We start from the raw sequence: 18,801 nt of genomic DNA on the forward strand, positions 1-18,801 counted from the left end.
AAAGGATCTTGGAATCACTGTGGACAAGATGAACAAAGCCAATAGAATGCTGGGAATTATTTAGCAAGGAATGAAAATTATCATAATGCTTCTATAGATTCATGGTGAGACTACACCTTATGTACTGTGTGCAGTCTTGCTCTCACCATCTCAAATAGGATATAGCAAAACTAGAAAAGGCTTAGAGAAAGGCAACAACAATTGTAAAAGGAATGGAATGGCTCCTCTGTGTAAAAGAGAAGACTGAGAGGGGATACAGCAGAGATGTATAAAATCATGAGTAGAATGGAACAAGTAAAGGAATAGTTATTTGCCCTTTCAAATAGTACTAAGATTAGGGGGCACTGAATGAAACTAACATGTACCAGACTTAACACAAATTACCAGAAGATTTTTTTCACTCAACACATAATTAAACTGTGGAATATATTGCCAGAGAATGTGGTCAAAGCATCTAACATAACTGGGTTTAAGAGGGGTTTGAACAAGTTCTTGGAGGAAAAGTCCTTAAAAATTATTCGTGAAGTAGACTTGAATAAACTAGTGCTAATCCCTGGAAATAAATAACATGGATTGGATCTATTCCATGGAGAGCTTCCTAGTTACTGTGTTGGCCACTTTCGGAGATGGAATGCTGATCTTGATAAACCTTTGGTTTGACCCAACATGGAACATCTTATGTTCTTATATTATTTTCAGTTATTGAAATGAATGGAACAGGATAGCATCACAGATATTGTGAGGCAATCACCTTTAGATTCTAATGAAAGTGTTTGGTCAATATACCGAAAAAATGGTATATCATTCACATACAACTTCTTTCATTGTGCCCAAAATTGACATAGTGGCAATACAAGCAGTCAGATTTTCAGGAGAATACACAATAAGTATACTTGAGAAAACTTTGCATACATTAGAGACTCATTCATATTCATTCATTCATAGTGGATATCCTGCAAATCTGACTGGCGGTATGATCACCAGGGGTAGGTTTGGGAAGACTTGCATTATGTATGATCACCAGACATTACAGTTCACTGAGTTTGGAGACATTTTACAGTTTTGTAAGTTTGTTATTAAAATGAATTTTGTACTTAATTCTGTTTCAGGAACATTTATTACGAAGTGAACTTATTAAAATTGGCCCAACCAAATTTACCCTTTCATGCCGTTACATTCAAAAGGCTCAGATGGCAGACCATACTATGTAAGTAAAGTTTGGATACAGTATTAAAAATTAATTTGCTAATATCACTGGCATTATCCATATAATCATGGACTCTTGGGCAAACTCATTCCAACTGAAACTGAACACTGAAAAAACACATTGCCTTATCCTTTCATCTCAACATAACAACTACGAACCCGCAATCATAAACACCCCAGGACACGCACTCCCTATCTCAGACAGCCTAAAAATACTCAGTGTCACAATCGACCACAACCTCACTCTCGAGAGCCATGTAAAAACCGTAATAAAGAAAATGTTCTATGCAATGTGGAAACTCAAACGAATAAAACCTTTCCTCCCGAGGGATACCTTTCATAATCTAATACAATCAGTGGCCCTAAGCCATGCAGATTATTGCAACGGAATCTATGCGGGATGTAAAGAATAACTCACAAAAAAAACTCCAGACCGCCCAAAACACAGCAGCCAGACTGATATATGGTAAAACATGATTCGAAAGCGCTAAACCCCTTCGAGAAAAGCTGCATTGGCTCCCAATCAAAGAACGGATCATCTTCAAAATCTGCACATTGGTCCACAAAATCATGTACGGCGTAGTCCCAGGATACATGACAGACCTCATAGACCTACTGAGTAGAAACAGACTCGGATCAGCATGATCATACCTAAATCTACACTACCCAAACTGCAAAAGGCTAAAATACAAAACGACTTATGCATCTAGCTTCTCCGACATAAGCGTACAACTATGGAATTGACTCCCGTATGCAATGAAAACAATACATGACCACATAAACTTCAGGAAATCACTAAAAACCCACCTCTTCAAAAAAGCTTATTCCCACCGATCCAACATAAATCCCCACACCCAGCAACACAACATAATCAATGATCATACTGGCAATTTACTATCCTCTTTCCCCTCGACCCATGACGCCTGATTCACTTCTACCTCATTTGACCACAACACAATCTTGTATTTGTTATCAACCGAAATGGCAAACGCCTTTACAGTACTTTGTAAGCCACATTGAGCCTGCAAATAGGTGGGAAAATGTGGGATATAAATGTAACAAATAAATAAATATCTGGCCCACTATTATTATCTGGAAGACTTAAGATAGCCTTTTTCTGTCCTAAGTTATCTGGTTATGGTTTGAATATTGCTTAAAGAATTATTATTTTTTTAAAAAAGTTTACATTTTCATTAAATAAGACATATAAAGTTACATGTCTTAAACAAGGAACAATTAAGAGTAAAAAAAATTTTTGAAAAATTCAAAATAAACTTAGAAAGCATTAACCATTGCCACTAAGTAAAAAGTCCACAAAGGATTTGGTTACTTGTCTTTTCCAAATCCGGACTCAGGGTGACTTACATATTTAGGTATAGTCAATAGGTCCCTGAACAGCATGGCTTACAGTCTAAATTATAGCAAAGACAACAAAGGATAAAGTGCCTAAGGACACTTGAAATACCAGTGGGAGAAGTAGAATTTGAACCCTGGCTTCCATGGTTATTAGAATGCTTCTTTAAACATGTTACTCCTCTACTAACACAAAGAAAACAAAGAGGAGAATCCAAAGTTGAATGAGCTCCTTAGATGATATATGTAGAAAAAATATAGCCAGAAAACTGAAAAAACAATCTCTTATATTACATTACACTACATGAAAATATAGTCCAGGGAATGTTTCCTCCCTAAAATCAAACAGCATAAATAGAATACAGTGAACAATTTATACCACAGAGAAAGAAAGGGACTAGAAGAAGTAACATACTCATGTTCTTGATGTTTGCTAAGCAGGAATCTACTTAACTGGTCATAGTTAAAAAAGAATGATCTAGTGCAGTGGTTCCTAAGCTAGTCCTAGACCCATAGACATGTGAATACGTCAATCTATATCATACATACTCATTGGATATCCTGAAAATTCAGTTGGCTGAGATTCCTCCATGAAAGTTCTAGGACTTACTGGTTAGCGGGTAGAGCAATGAGCTGAAAACCAGGGTTCACATTCCACTTCCTCCATTGACACTTTGAAGAAGTCACTTTGAGGCTGATGTAGCCCAGAACACCACGAGTTGCTTTGGAACTGCGACTTCTGTGCCGGGACTGCCCCCACCAAGGGACTTATTCCGGAACCACCCTCCTAGGAGCACTCCCAAGCCTTCTGAAGCTATATATTTTTTTAAACTTCTGGTTGCATTTTCTTTACAGAACAGGCTTCAAAGAGGCACTTTCCTACTGTATAAATCTAGTTGCCCCTTTGTAGAGTTACCCTCTTAGTGACACCTGGGTCAAATTTGTATGTATATGTGTGTTTTTAAGGTCCCAAGTAGAAAGGGACCTAGTTGAAGTGACCTTCTATTCTGGGCCACTTTTATGAACATTGTGGACTTTTATGCAAATTAGATATTGGAATAAATTATCTTCCACGGAAATATAATTGAGCAAGTGCCAGTGCTGCCTTGTTGAATCATAGTTTAGGCATCTGTGTATCCTTGGGAATACTGCTGTGGTAATATCCCAAGCACCTAACAGTGAAATATATACTAACACTGGTTGTGGATTTATTGATATTGCAGTTTCTAAAATCTAACTCATTTATTGTAGTTTATGTATGAGCTGTGGGTCAAACCATTGTAAGTGGATGCAAGTAATTCCCATTTCTAGATACCGAACCTTCTAATGAATCTCACATTCTGATTGTTAGACCACGTGTTCAAATTGTGCAACGTAGTCCTAAATCATCTGCACCACAAGAGGAGGAAGACAATGCACAGGAGAAAGCCAAACTGCAGAAAAGAAATGGGATAGCTGAACAAGGATCCCAGAAAGAGAAAGTGCTTTCTGCTCCTGAAGGTGAGGATGACATTTTCAGTGAGGAAAGTGGAACTTAAAAGTCATGTGCCTTCTCATGGCTTATATAGAAAGGAAGAAACATACAGTGGTAGGATCATCATATATCCTCTTTAAGAGGGCATGTCTTCCTTTTGGACTTCTTCAGATATGTCCTCCAGGTTTGTTTGTTTTTTAATTTTCAGGAATTATCCTAATTTTCTTTTATTTGCCTGTGAACAACACACCTACCCACATAATGAAACCATCTCTGGCCTATTAGTCAGTCTGGACACATGGGGTTGCTAAAGCGAGAGAAAGGCATTGCTGATCTCCTCTCTGTTTCCCTGCTGATTGAATCTGTCAAAGGAATTGCGTTCGTGCAGCACAACTTTAAGTGTATGTCACACAAAGACTTTTGCATGTATCCGGAAGCCAGCCAAATTTGTTGAGGGATATCCACTCTTCTGATAAGTATGCTTGGGCTCAGACTCAGTCAAACTCAGTCTGAAGTTTATGAAAAGTAGATTATTATCTACTGCTGTATTATAAGTTAGTCAATGTTTGATGTATGTTCATTAACTAGAAGCCTTTTACAGATTTGTTGCAATTAAATATTTCTTTAGCAAAGGTAGCAACCATTTTTATTTTTGGTGTCCTCTTTGGTAATGTATGAAGGTGAGCTACGGTATACTGTTACCATTCAGAACAGTTTTCCCACTGCTCGGCATTGCCACTAAGTACTTTTTGCTCATGTATTTTGCACGAAACATGGAAATATTTCAGTGTACAGTTGTTCTGCACATTTTGTGAATTCACTTTCATGCAACAAAATTCTGGGTGCCACAGTGCATTCACGAAACATGGAAATCTTTTGGTGTACAGTTGTTCTGTCATTTAGTGCCCCATACTACGTTTTGGTTGGTGAGGTGCTATTTGGTCTACATTTTTCGTTCTTAAGGGTTGTTCTGAACAGACTGATAGACTCCTGATGCAGATGTTGTAGCCAAACCGTGGCCTGTGTATTGCTCTTTGTCATCTCCACTGTCTTTGCTTTTCTTGGATTTTCTGTGTTTCGTGATGCTAAATCAATTTAACACATTAATTTATGAATTAACATGCGTTAATTCCGTTAATGCATATTATAAAGGTCTAGTGTGCTTTAAAAAATATTTACTAAAACAAATGTGTGAAACAAACTGAAAAAAAGTCCAAAAATCTGGGGGGAAAAAAGAACAAACGAATCAAAAACAATCCAAAAATCTTTCCCTTGTGCCCATCCCTATTGTAAATGTCTGCAGGAAGAGGAAGCAGAAAACTACACTTCTTGGAAGGAAAGATGTGAAACTACATTTATTAATAACACAAGGCTTCAACTGCCCAGTTTATGACCAAAAAGGAAGCTGGAGTGAATAGCTGTTCAACTGAACCAAAAAAAAGAAGCAGCAAATTAGGTGCTCATTAGTGTTTAAAGATGCATTTCAGATTCACCCTTCTGTGAGCTAAGCAATATATTTGTTGCCTTTGGAGTCTTCTTACTAAGCTGCAGTGGTGTAGCAAGGGGGGCTGCCACCCGGGGCGGTTCGCCGTTGCACCCCCCCTCCGGGTGCAGCACAATGACATCTCCCCCCCTCGGCACATCAACACCCCCCCGACCCAGTGTCTACCCTCCTCAACTCCGTCCAACCAGCTCCCGCACCCTATCTTTAAAGAAATCTCGGAAGCCGAGGCAAAGCGCAGCGCCTCGCACCTGCATGTAAAAGAAGTGTGGATCGTCTCATCGGGCCTTCCCTCACTCTGTCTGTTCCGCCCTTGCGGAAATAGGAAGTTGCGTCAGCGGAGGGCGGGACAGACAGAGTGAGGGAAGGCCCGATGAGACGATCCACACTTCTTTTACATGCAGGCGCGAGGCGCTGCGCCTCGCCTTGCCACGGCTTCCGAGATTTCTTTAAAGGTACAGTGCGGGAGCTGGTTGGATGGAGCTGAGGGTAGGCACTGGGTCTACTACTACTTAGCATTTCTATAGCGCTGCCAGGGTTGCGCCGAGGGGGGGGGGGTGTCATCGTGATGCACCTGGGGGGGGGGAGCTGGCAGGGAGCACCCCCCTTGAGCTGACACCCAGGGCGGACCGCCCCCCGCCCCCCTCCCCGCCCCCCTTGCTACGCCACTGCTAAGCTGTGGTAAAAAGAGACCTTAAAGCTCCCTTACATGGGTTTTTTCTGCATGCTAAGGCTATTTTTACAGGAATTAGACAATGTCTAATTTTCTATTTTTTTCTACTAAATGTCATGTGCTAATCTTGTCATTAGCACACGGCTATTAAAAAGAATTACCACATGAGCACTTACCAACCCCTATTTTGTAGGTAGTAAGGGCACACCTTGCAACCCTGCACTAGCCATTCAGAGCAATGTAGATTACCGTAGGAATGCCTATTCTCCGCTCCCTGACACACACCACCTCCAACGAATATAAAAAAATATATTTTAGCGTGAGGTTAGCATGCACTGATTTGGAACTTACCACAGGACGCCTGAGCGCATCACATGGTAAGCCATTTTAAGCTGCAGTAAAGTGAGTGCTAGCGCTTACCACATCTTAGTAAAAAGGCCCCTTATTTCCCTTTGCTTGAGTATGCCTGGTTGGTTATGCAAACTCAGTATTGTGACTTTAGTCCACTATAGATACACCCTCCCCCCCCCCCCCCCCCCCCCCCCCCCCCCCCCCCCCCCCCCCCCCATATTCAAAGCTATATAACTGGCCATAAACGGCTGCTGACCAGTTAAATAGCATTTTGGTGCCTAACTATAAATTTTTAATACGAGATAACCGGTAATCTGCGCTGAATATTCAAGGTCAATGCTGAAAAGTTAACCGGTTATATCGCGTGATAACCAGTAATATTCAGCACTGACCAGCTAAGTTTAGTGGGAAAATCATACCGCTTAAATAGCAGTCCTATCTTTGTCTGCTATTAACTTAACCGGCCAGTGCTGAATACTCACTTAGCCAGTTAAGTTAGCGCCAACCAAACCCCCCCCCCCCCCCCACCCAGGATATTCAATACCGGTCACTGGAAACAACCCGGCATTGAATCGCGGCACTTAGGCAGGCTGCCTGATGCCAACTGAATATCGACCCTATAGTTCCCAGTGTCCTATGACAGATCATGGGTAGATTTTGCAACAACAGTTAAAAAAATTCTGCAGCAGAGTTTCTGAGATTTTGTAGCAATTATGTGGCATATTTACATATATTCAAATTATTTTGCATACTAAATAATGGGAAATACCTTGGCTGGTGGGGATCCCAAGGCCCCACCAGCAGAAGACATCTTCCTCCAGCATTGACTGCCTGCTCCTGAGGCTGCTTTTCCTCTCAGAGCATTATCGATTTCAAAACCGAGCATGAGCGCTAAAGAGGAAAAGCAGCCGCTCAGCAAAGCAGCGCTGGAGGAAACTCCGGGTCCTCCCCAGCCTCCAAGGGGGGCCCGGTGCCAGACTCATCTCTCTCCTGCGCCTGTTGGGACGCGATCACTTGGGTCCTTCAGGAGCAGGAAAGAGAGAGAGACCCTTGTCACTGGGACCCCCTGCCCTCCCCCTCTCAGCGGCCCTGTTCACATTCAGGAGAGAGGGAACTCAGACAGCAACCACTGGGAGATTAAGGAGTGGTTTATGCCTTAATCCATCCAGTGGTCAGATGCTCAATTAGAATGACTTTTTGTAACTTAGACATGTGAAACAGGTCTAGATAAAAACATCCTTCTTTTTTTCTTCCCAATCAAAAATCCCTGTTGAATGTCTTATTTTGGGTCCTCCCTAGTCCCACCGAAAACACACCCACAACATGCCCCCTTTCTATTTGGACAAACTGCAATGTGAAACATCCAAATTTTAAATGCATTTTAAGGCATCCATTTGCTTTGAAATGAGCACCGTAGTATATAATTTACCTTCAGTTTGTCCTGTCTATATATATCTCAACTGTACTTGGCCCCTTTGTGTGTTGTATTGTATGAACTGTGTTAGCATGATATCTGTTCTAATGTTGTCTATTAAGATGTTTCATTTCTATTGTACTGACATGGTGTCATATCTATTTTGTATGAATGTTCTTCTGTGCTGCTTATTATGATATCATTCAACTTCTGATGACATATTATCGTATTTCTGTTATATGATTGTTAAATAGTATTGTTAAATATTTATATTTCTGATGCTGTTTCATGTTCGTCCTATTTCTAGGATTCAGTTTATCTCCAATTATACCTCATTGGTTGTATTCCTGCTTATATCTGGCCATTCTACTATTGTTTATACTGCTAACAAAATTGTAAGTTTTTTGTCAAGCTTTACCTGCTATACCCTACCCTGGGTGAATCTCATCATAAAATCAGTTAATAAATCCAAATAAATAAATAAAACAAACAAAAGTTATACAGTTCTGAATTAAGTTTTCACTACAAGTCTTAAATGCCTTCCTTTTTTGTTTTTAATTTATATCAAGTAAGACATAAATCATATCCATATATTACTATTAAGATAATACGAATAAAAATGTTATAATTTTCTTTACATTGTTGCCTTGATATAATCACAATTTTAATCAATAGCTTCCACTGCACATAGTTGCTCACAGATTCGCTAAGTGGAAATATTTGCATATGTGCTGAAAATCTTACACAGAAGTGGTCAATCTTTAGAGGGGACATTGCTCTCAGTTATGTATAAGGTTGTGTAGATGCCTGGGCTGCTCTACCAGTATTCCCTAGTTTCTCTGGGGAGGTTGAAACAATGACTCCAGGCTATCTGGCTGCTGACTACTCCCAGAGGGCAGCTGGAGATATGGCTGGCATCAGTCAGTCAGTCCTCTGTCTCCAGATATATGAAGCCATTTCTGAATGCTACAGTTGTTGACATATGCGACTACACTGAATTTCTCTGTGTGGAGCAGGAGAAGCTAGCAGTCATAAGGGACTTCATGTGGAGTCTGTCTCCCAGTTTGGGTGATTGATGTGGTAGACACACTTCCTGGATTCTGCTATGATGGGTATATATGAAAATAGACCCTCCCCCTTCTAAGAGTAAATATATGGTGGTGATCCCTTAGATAGAATGGAGTTGATATTCAAGGCAATTTAAATGGACAGGAGAGGTTAAATGATGCTCACTGGGCCAAAATGAAAATTTAGGGGTACATACCCAAATAGCGCCATTGAATAGTTAGGCAGAGTGCCATGGCATTTTTGGTTTGTAACAGGGTGGTCCAAGGACAGAATCAGGGTGGAACCAGGAGTTACCCTGGTGCTGCCAGTATTCATCAGTGGTATCCAGATAACTATCAAATAGCATACACAGATTCTCATAAGCATTGACTAAATTGTCAATAGTCACATTACATGTCTCTATCTGAAATGTTCTCCTGCCTCTGAGAGTAAAGTCTGAATCTTCATCATCAGTTTTATCAACACAACACTTGTATTTCTGTTTCTGATGAATGTCCTTTTTGTCAACTAACACCATGCACATCTAGAGCTTTGCATTCATAGCTGTAGAACAAATTTCTTTGCTCATCCAGTAGAGAGGTGTGGTAGTCGTGTTAGTCCACTCTTAAGGTTATCAATAGAAATCAAACAAAATAAAACATGGAAAAGAAAATAAGATGATACCTTTTTTATTGGACATAACTTAATATATTTCTTGATTAGCTTTCGAAGGTTCATGACGAAGAAGGGCAACCTTTGAAAGCTAAACATAAAGACTAAAACATAAAGAAAAAGGAAAGGAACTCCCATTTTTGACAGGAAAGATATACAGTATAATCACTCAGAAGAAAACAGAGGAAAAATCGAATCACACAAAGAAAAATTTAATGCACAAAGTAAGGAAGATGGATTACAAAGGAAAGTATAAAGCACACAGCTAAAAACAAGGGTTGGTTCACCTAATCAACTGGCAGCAGTTTCCGGCTAATTCTGATCTCTAATAACTTATCTAAAAAGCCTGGCTTTCAGGTTTACCTTAAAGTTTTTAAGGGACAGTTTGCTCTGAAGGGAAAGAGGCAAAGAATTCCAAATATGGGGAGAGAGGAAAAAGAAGGCACGGTGTCTGGTTGTTTCTAGCTGGGCAAGTTTTGGGCCTGGAAAGATAAGACGATGATCGCTCAAAGAATGGAGGACTCTTGCTGGTGAGTAGGGAATAGTAAGATGTGAGCAGTGGTGTGCTGGTAAATTTTTAACAACAGGCTCTCTCCCCGGTCCACCTCGGCGCCCCCCCCCCGTCCACCTCGGCGCCCCCACATCCACCTCTGCGCCCCCCCCCCCCGTTCACCACTGCGACCCCCCCCCCCCAAAAAAAATTCCAGAGCTGGGTATACCCCGGGGGGGGGGGGGGGCGGCGGCCAACACATTACTCTCTCCAGGAAAAAAAAATTAATTGATCCCAGGTTCCAATCTAATTCATGTTTAATATGGGATAAAATGCCATAAATAAGTAAATAAACATAAACTTTTAACGTTCAGCACCTGATTCTCAAAGTGGACATATTCCAAACACTATAATGAAAATAAAATTTTTTTTCTACCTTTGTTGTCTGGTGACTTTGTTTCTCTGATCATGCAGGTCCAGTATCTGATTCTGCTGCTCTCTACCTGTTCCCTTGACTCCGTTTCCAGGGCTTCCTTTCCATTTATTTCTTTTCTTTCCTCCTTTCTTCTTCATTTCTGGTCCTCCGCATACTTGACTGTACAGTGGATCCAGCTTCTGCCTATTTTCTCCATCCATGTGCAGTTTCTCTCCCCACTTCCTTTTCTCTCATCTAATCTCCTTCCTCTATCTTCCATCCATGTCCAGAATTTCTCTTGCTCTCCCCTCCATCCATGTCCTGAAACTCTCCTCTCTCCCCTGCCCCCTCTGCCCATCCATGCCCAGCAATTCTCTCCTCTGCCCATCCATGCCCAGCAATTCTCTCCCCTGCTTCCCTCTGCCCACCCATGCCCAGCAATTCTCTCCCCTGCCTCCCTCTGCCCACCCATGCCCAGCAATTCTCTCCCCTGCCTCCCTCTGCCCACCCATGCCCAGCAATTCTCTCCCCTGCCTCCCTCTGCCCATCCATGCCCAGCAATTCTCTCCCCTGCCTCCCTCTGCCCATCCATGCCCAGCAGTTCTCCTCCCTTCCCTGCTCTCCCGCTCCCATCCAGGTCTAGCGATGTCCTTCGCCCCCCCCCCCATCCTCCCCTGCTGCTCCCATCTGTCCGTTTCAATTACCTGCCTCGAAGCGCCGCATTATCTAAAGCCTGCCTGCTGCCCGTCTCCAGCTGCCTGCCTTCCCTGCTTGCTTCTCAGGAGTTGGTTCGCGCCCTTAGTCCCGCCGCGGGAAAAGGAAATGACGTCAGAATGACGTCAGAAGGCGGGACTAAGGCGCGAACCAACTCCTGAGAAGCAAGCAAGGAAGGCAGGCAGCTGGAGATGGGCAGCAGGCAGGCTTTAGAAAATGCGGCGCTTCGAGGCAGGTAATTGAAACGGACGGATGGGAGCGGCAGGGGAGGATGGGGGGGCGAAGGACATCGCTACACATGGATGGAAGCGGGAGGGGAGGTAAGCATGGCGCCCTCCTGCCATGCTTACCTCGTGCAGTGGAGCCGGCTCGCCCCCTACAACAACCGGCTCGCAAGAGCTGTCAAAATTTAACAAGCGGCTCTTGCGAGCCAGTGCGAGCCGGCTCCAGCACACCACTGGATGTGAGAGAGAGTCTGGTGTACCCAATCTAAAATCCTTGAATGTCAACAGGGCGATTTTGTAAGTAATTCGGAATTCTACAGGAAGCCAGTGATGTTGTTTGAGTAAGGGCAAAGAATGATAAAAGCGACTAGCTCGACAAAGTAATCTGATAGCTGTGTTCTGTAAAGTTATAGGCTATTGATATGAATGGTAAACATCAAGGTTTCAGCAGTGTTTATAAATAGATTTATCATGTACTTGAAAAACAACCACTGACTGCACAGGTAGGCTGCTATGCAGAGCATGCCTTAATAATGAAACAAAGAAGCCTCCACAAACTGTGCAGGCAGCACCATGGTACTCTCCTTTCATTCCACACACCACATTCCAAAGTATCAACACATGACAAATCTGAGAAGAGTGGCTTTATTATGGCCACAGCATTGTACTGCTTATGGCACCCAGTCATAATAGCCCCGACAAAAAAACCCTGACAAAACAGCCTTGTAACAAAATAACCCTTGACATTTCAAACCCTAACAAAATAGCCCTTGACAAAATGGCCTCTCCCACAAAACAACCCTTGACAAAATAGCCTCTACACAAAACAGCCCCCTTAACAAAACAGCTCCTAAGAAAAAATAACACATCACAAAAAATATAATAAACTACAACTGAAATCTTCACTGATAAAGACTCCTACCAGCATTCAATTGCATAAAGCATATATAAATAAACAAACTTCTATAGCTACAAACTGGTATACGTGTCTGTTCTGCTGTTTAAAGAAACTATTCTTCCATCAACATGCTAATTAAAAAACAACAACAATATTGTCATCATTTTCATAGTCTTACCAACCTTATCCTGTTTGGCAAGGTAAGATTATTAGGGAAAAATGTAGTTTCATATTCTGGGCAGCCTGATCGGGCCCTTTTGTCGGGGGGGGGGGGGGGGGGGGCTAACTTGTCAAGGGTTATATTGTGGGCAGGCCGTTTTGACAGTGGCTGTTATGTCAGGGACTATTATGTCGGGAGATTTTATTGCTTGGAGCTTTTTTGTTGGGGCTATTTTGACCAGGTACCACTACTTACATATGTTAAATGCATTTTACAGTATTGTGTAATTACATACATGAATGCAACTTACAGTATAATGCAATTACATACATGAATCCTTGTCAATATTCTATCTAGATCATTTCAGGGCAGGGTGCCAAGCCTTTTGAATCATACAGCGCCAATTATTTCCGCCTTACCAACCAAAGTACATTTCTGACGTGTCTGGACATAGACCGTAGATGCACTACCATCACTTCCCTCATCAGGGTTTGCCGTACAAGCACATTCCCCTCCTTAACCATTGACTCTTTTGCTTGATACCTTCAGCCCCGCCATTCCATCAAAATCTGGGGTAGGCGCCACCATCCTTCTGTTTCTCTGGTGCTGCCCCCCCTTCCGTAGAAGAGGAGGACTGCCCCGGGTCTTTGACATCATCCATGTCACTACTAGCATGTGACAAAACAACTTCATATTTGACCACTGTTAAAGCTTGATTTGGTCTAAACATACTGCTGTGTGCTCTTATCAGGCTAGGACCTGCTGCCACAGACCAAGACAGAAACACCTCGCTTGTCACGGTCTCCCCACCTCCCCTACTCATAGCTGTTTCTTAACTCAAATACTCATAAGGTCTGGAGATAGACAGCTGTAACCAACATATAGGTCAGCTTCGTAATACTATTTGTTTCAAAGGTAATAAAATTTGACGCCCTGATGCTGCAGCAAGAAACCATCCTAGAATTGAACACTTTCTTCCTATGGCAACAACCCCAGTTACATATCCCACACTAAATTTAAAACTTTTTCTAGGTGATGAGTGTAGTTATTTTGTTTAAACAATTGGGGGGTGGGAGTCAGATGGCAGTACATTGAAGAATATACTTCTATATATTTTTGCTGATCTGTTGATGCATATTTAGGAGTCATTTCATACAGGTTCCATAAGAATTTAGTAAAGGAGAAATAATCAGCTTTGATCTGCAGCCATGCCTGTTTGGCAAAAGAACCAAGAGTGGCACCAGAGCCAAGCTACAGTTTCAGTATCCTATGGGTTCAGAAGCATTGGGAGGAGAAGGGTGCCTCGTTCTATCAGGAATGGTGACATACCTGACCATGGCACATCTCCTGCTCCTCTGGGTAACCCAGTTCTGGCCTGTACCCTCAACTTGTGCATAAGCCCATTTCACTGAGAATATCCTAATGAGGGGTAGGAATTTTTTTTGGTACTTGCAAAAAGTCTGTAGATTACAATGCTACCATTTGAGGGCATAATGGGGGTATAAGGTTCATTAAGCCCCTGTTACCCCAATTAGCTCTGGATGGCCTGTTAGGCCTGTTGGTTTAAAGCATTGAGGGATTCCCAAACCATCTTCCTAACCTTTTGCAAGCTGAGGACTAGTTGGTAGACCATCACTATATCCTATTCTACTCAAATCTATCTAGCATATTGCACCAGTCAGCCAGTAAACAAAAAACATAATGGAAGTGCAAGCAACTTCAGCACTTACTCATTATTTTAATGAAACATAGGACTTGGCTACTATTCACAGCTTGCATTTGAGGACATAAGGGTCAAGAGTATGACAGCATTGTTGAAAGTGTGAATACAGCTGGTATATGTCACATATGCAGTTTTTAACCTGCAAAAATGATCTTGCAGTTGAAGCCGTGGAGACTAGATGCTGTGATTACCTGATGAAAAGACCAAGAACCATGAAATTTGTTAAACTGTTTATCATCAAATTCTGCAGAATATGTAAGACTAGCACTCGCTTTAACATCCACCTATGGCAAGAAGAACACTCCATGTAACATCAAATTATGCTGAGAGCAACGCTCACATCAAATGGAAGTAGTTAGCTGAAGAGTCTGGTTAACAGGCCAATGGTTAATTCAAATGTAACAGGATCTACGTGCAATTGCACAGGACAATAGGTTAATATCTAGCATACTCTTCATGACACAACCATTTTCTGTGAAGAAATTGGCCCCAGTATTGCATATACCCTGGTTCATAGAGTCATACATGGAGAGGTCCCGTCATATATGTCAGACCTCATAGATCTACCAGAAAGAAATACAAAAAGTTCATCTTGAACTTTCTTAAACCTCCATTACCCCAGTTGCAGAGGACTTAAATACAAATCAATATATGCGTCTAGTTTTTCCTACCTCTGCACGCAGCTGTGGAACACACTACCGAATGCCATAAAGACAACGCACGATCTACTAACCTTCCAGAAGTTATTGAAGACAAACTTATTCAAAGAGACTTATAACAAGAATCCTTCATAAAAGACTTGACATAAAAAATGTACCAGAACAAACCAACATTAATTCCTTTAATCTGGTTACTTTAATTACATTGACATTATTGAACGTTTTACCTTGTCCTTGCTCTTATATACCTGTTATGAATTATTTATTTATTTATTTACTTCTAAATCACTTAATTTTTTATCTTTAACATCTAATTTGCTTGATATTCTTATATTCCTTAATTGTAACTCTTCTCTGTACTTAACATTCCATTAATGGTAATCGCCATTGCGGCATAATTTAAGCCACATTGAGCCTGCAAGTGTGTGGGAAAATGTGGGATACAAATGCAGCAAATAAATAAATATGCACATATGAGTAGATGTGCAGGAATGGTACTATGGTAATATGTTTTGGTATAAATATTTTATGTAGATTTAATAAAGATTCATATTATATGATCATAATACTATAGTGACTTAAAGGATATAGTGCATAATATTGTGAGATATCATTAGTTTTGTGCAGGTGTATGTTTGCTTTCCCAGCTATTCCAGCTTACAATCTTAGCAGTCAGTACTTTTACCTATGAGAAGTAAAACATTAAATTTACCATGTGTATTTCTTTTGATGGTCACACAGAACTGAAAAGATATTTGTGCAAATACCTTGACTGATAACCTGCTGTCCTGAGGCGAATGCAATAACAACGTCAATGTGCATTCCTTCAATGCATACACTGAACTGAAATGAAAGCTGTTTTATGCAAATAAAGACTGATGTGCTGATGTAAATGCCCTATACAAATTCAATGTGTATTTCTTCAGTGAATACACAGAACTGAAAACAGTTTTGTGAAACTATTGTGGTGGAGAACACTGTCTTGATATAAATGTATCAACGTCTGAAGGCAATTGGATTTATTTTTATATTTATTTATTTATTGCATTTGTATCCCACATTTTCCCACCTCTTTGCAGGCTCAATGTGGCTTACAATACATCATGAATGATGGAAATGTATAGGAGAATATACATTTAGTATAACATAAGGATCTTGGTTACTATGATAGTGATGAAACATGATAGTAGAGTAACAAGCAAATGTTGTAAGACAATTCTGGATATATGTGTAGGGATTCCTCAAGCCCTTTTGGTTCATAGCCTGATGTGCTGAGGTAAATGCAATAAACATCTTTGACATGCATTCCTTTAATGGATAAGTGAAACTGAAAGCAGTTTTGTGCAAATGAAATCTGATGTCCTGATGTAAATGCAATAAACCAGTGTTTCCCAAGTCCAATCCTGGAGTACCCTTTGCCAGTCAGGTTTTCAGGATATCCACAATGAGTATGCATGAAAGAGATTTATATATAATGACGGCAATGCATGAAAAGTCAAGTTCATGCATATTCAATGTGGATATCCTGAAACTTTGACTGGCAAGGGGTACTCCAAGACTGGACTTGGGAAACACTGCAATAAACGACATCCATGTGTAGTTCTATACTCAATACACAAACCTGACAACTAGTTTAAGGAAATACCCTGATGGAGAAATCCACCCTGATGTGAATGCAATAAACAACTTCTGCAAAATTAGGTTTCACAAGCTCCTTCCTTTTTAGCCTGATGTTCTGAGGTAAATGCAGTAAAGACTTCAATGTGTATTCCTTCAATGAATACACAGAACTGAAAGTCATTTTGTGCAAACGAAACCTGATGTGCTGACGTAAATGCAAGAAACCAAAGTTTAATGTGCTGTTCTTCAATGAGCACACAGAACTGAACGTTGGTTTGTGGAAATACCCTGATGGAGAAATCCATCCTGATTTTAATGTTCAATGGACACTAATTACACATTATTATCTTCTTTATTTATTACTGATTAATTGTTAATCCTATCTCACTTTCAATACCTATTGCTGTTCAATTGTTATTCCTATCTTGCTCTCAATTTGCAAAATTGTACTACTTGCATTGTAACTTTATTACAGTATTATTGTAAGCCACTTTGAGCCTGTAATCAGTGGGAAAATGTGGGATACAAATGTGATAAATAAATAAATAAACAAACAAACAAACAAACTACTTCTGCCAGCAATAAGGCTTCACAAGCCCTTTGCTTCCAAGCCTGCTATATCCGTAGGTAGCTACCTATCCTGTTGGAGGGCCTCTGCTGGGGGGTGGAGGGGGGGAGAGTACTGATTTCTTCTTGTATGTGACTCATGAAGAGTCTGAATAGTAGAAAATATGATAATCATGCAAATATGATTCGGATTTCATAAGCCTTGTCCACCTGCCATAGGGCAGTAATTGCTTCAGTACTGACATATGGTAGTAACACAAACATAATCAGGATTGCATATGCCTTGAATGCCAACCCAAAGGCATTAGGGGAGGAGATAGGATTTGATATAGTGCCTTTATGTGATTGCAATCAAAGTTTACCTATTAGATGGACTAGATTTACCATGCAGATCTGCATCTGCTGCTATTTACTATATTAATATGTTACTATGATGCCTGGGGCAATGGAGGGTAAGTGACATGCCCATATTAATTGCTCCATTACTAAATGGAAGGCTTATTAAAGGGCAGCGAGTAGTGTGCTCCATCATACCTAAGCAGCAAGCAGACAGTTCATGCACATCTAGGTGTAACTTTGCATTCCCTACATGAAATCTCACTTTTAAGTAACTTTCCACATTCTGCTGTTTGTTTGATGTGTACCAATACTTCTGTTAGATCAACCGACTTTGTAGTGATGTGATCACATACCTTTATCGTTGTCTGCAGCTAATGAAGCTATGTAAACGCCCTACCGAAACATTCCAGGCCGGGTAATAGCCTCCTGAGGCATCCTGTAAAATTCCTGTGTCTGACATCCTGTTGCCTACCTCAAAGCTAGGAATGGGTGAAAAATCAGACTGTGCCATACTTCATGCTGTTAGAATTTGATACCACACTTTGCAGCTCTCCATAGTTCTAAATCATATCTTGGAGAAAAGAAGGGTGAGAGGAGAATATGAGAAAGGTCTAGAGAAACTGGATGGATAGCTTAATGAACCAGAAGCCACAAACCCCCTAAACAGTTCATCTAGGACAAAAAAAGGAGAAAAACAATTGTATAATAAGAGCAATTCTACACTCAAAAGCATATTTAAGTTCCGGCCTGTTGCTGTAGGATGTGGTAACAACTGTCAGTATATTTGGGTCCAAAAGGTTTGGGCAAATTCCTGGGACTAAAGACCACAAACTATGCTATGGAAGGCTACCACCTATCACTGGGAGCAAGCAGTCTAGAATCTAGGTACTTGTTTGGGGCTGTGTCTGATTGGGTTTGGCCTGGCTACTGAATTGTATTGTCCAACCTTGATTTATTGCTTGTTGTACGCAGTGCTTTTTTGTAGGAAAACAAGTACCGGTACTCATTATGGGTAACCTTAGGGGGTCACCATCTATGGCTCTGCCCCTATGGTAGCCACACCCCTTTTACCAGTCACGGCGCATATAAACAGGCATCATTGAAGATATACCAGTATAGGAGAAAAAAAATAACGTGATTTTTTTTCATTATAAATAATTTCTGTAAGCTGTTATTGATATTATTTGATGTTGTGAGTTTTTAATCACAGTTTTTGTTTATTAATTGTATTTTATGATTCTGTATGTACAGTATGTGATCCGCTTAGGTTTAAGGGAATTTAAATCAATAAACCATAACCA

Source organism: Microcaecilia unicolor, chromosome 4 (genome assembly GCF_901765095.1).
Source record: "Microcaecilia unicolor chromosome 4, aMicUni1.1, whole genome shotgun sequence".
NCBI lineage: Eukaryota > Metazoa > Chordata > Amphibia > Gymnophiona > Siphonopidae > Microcaecilia > Microcaecilia unicolor.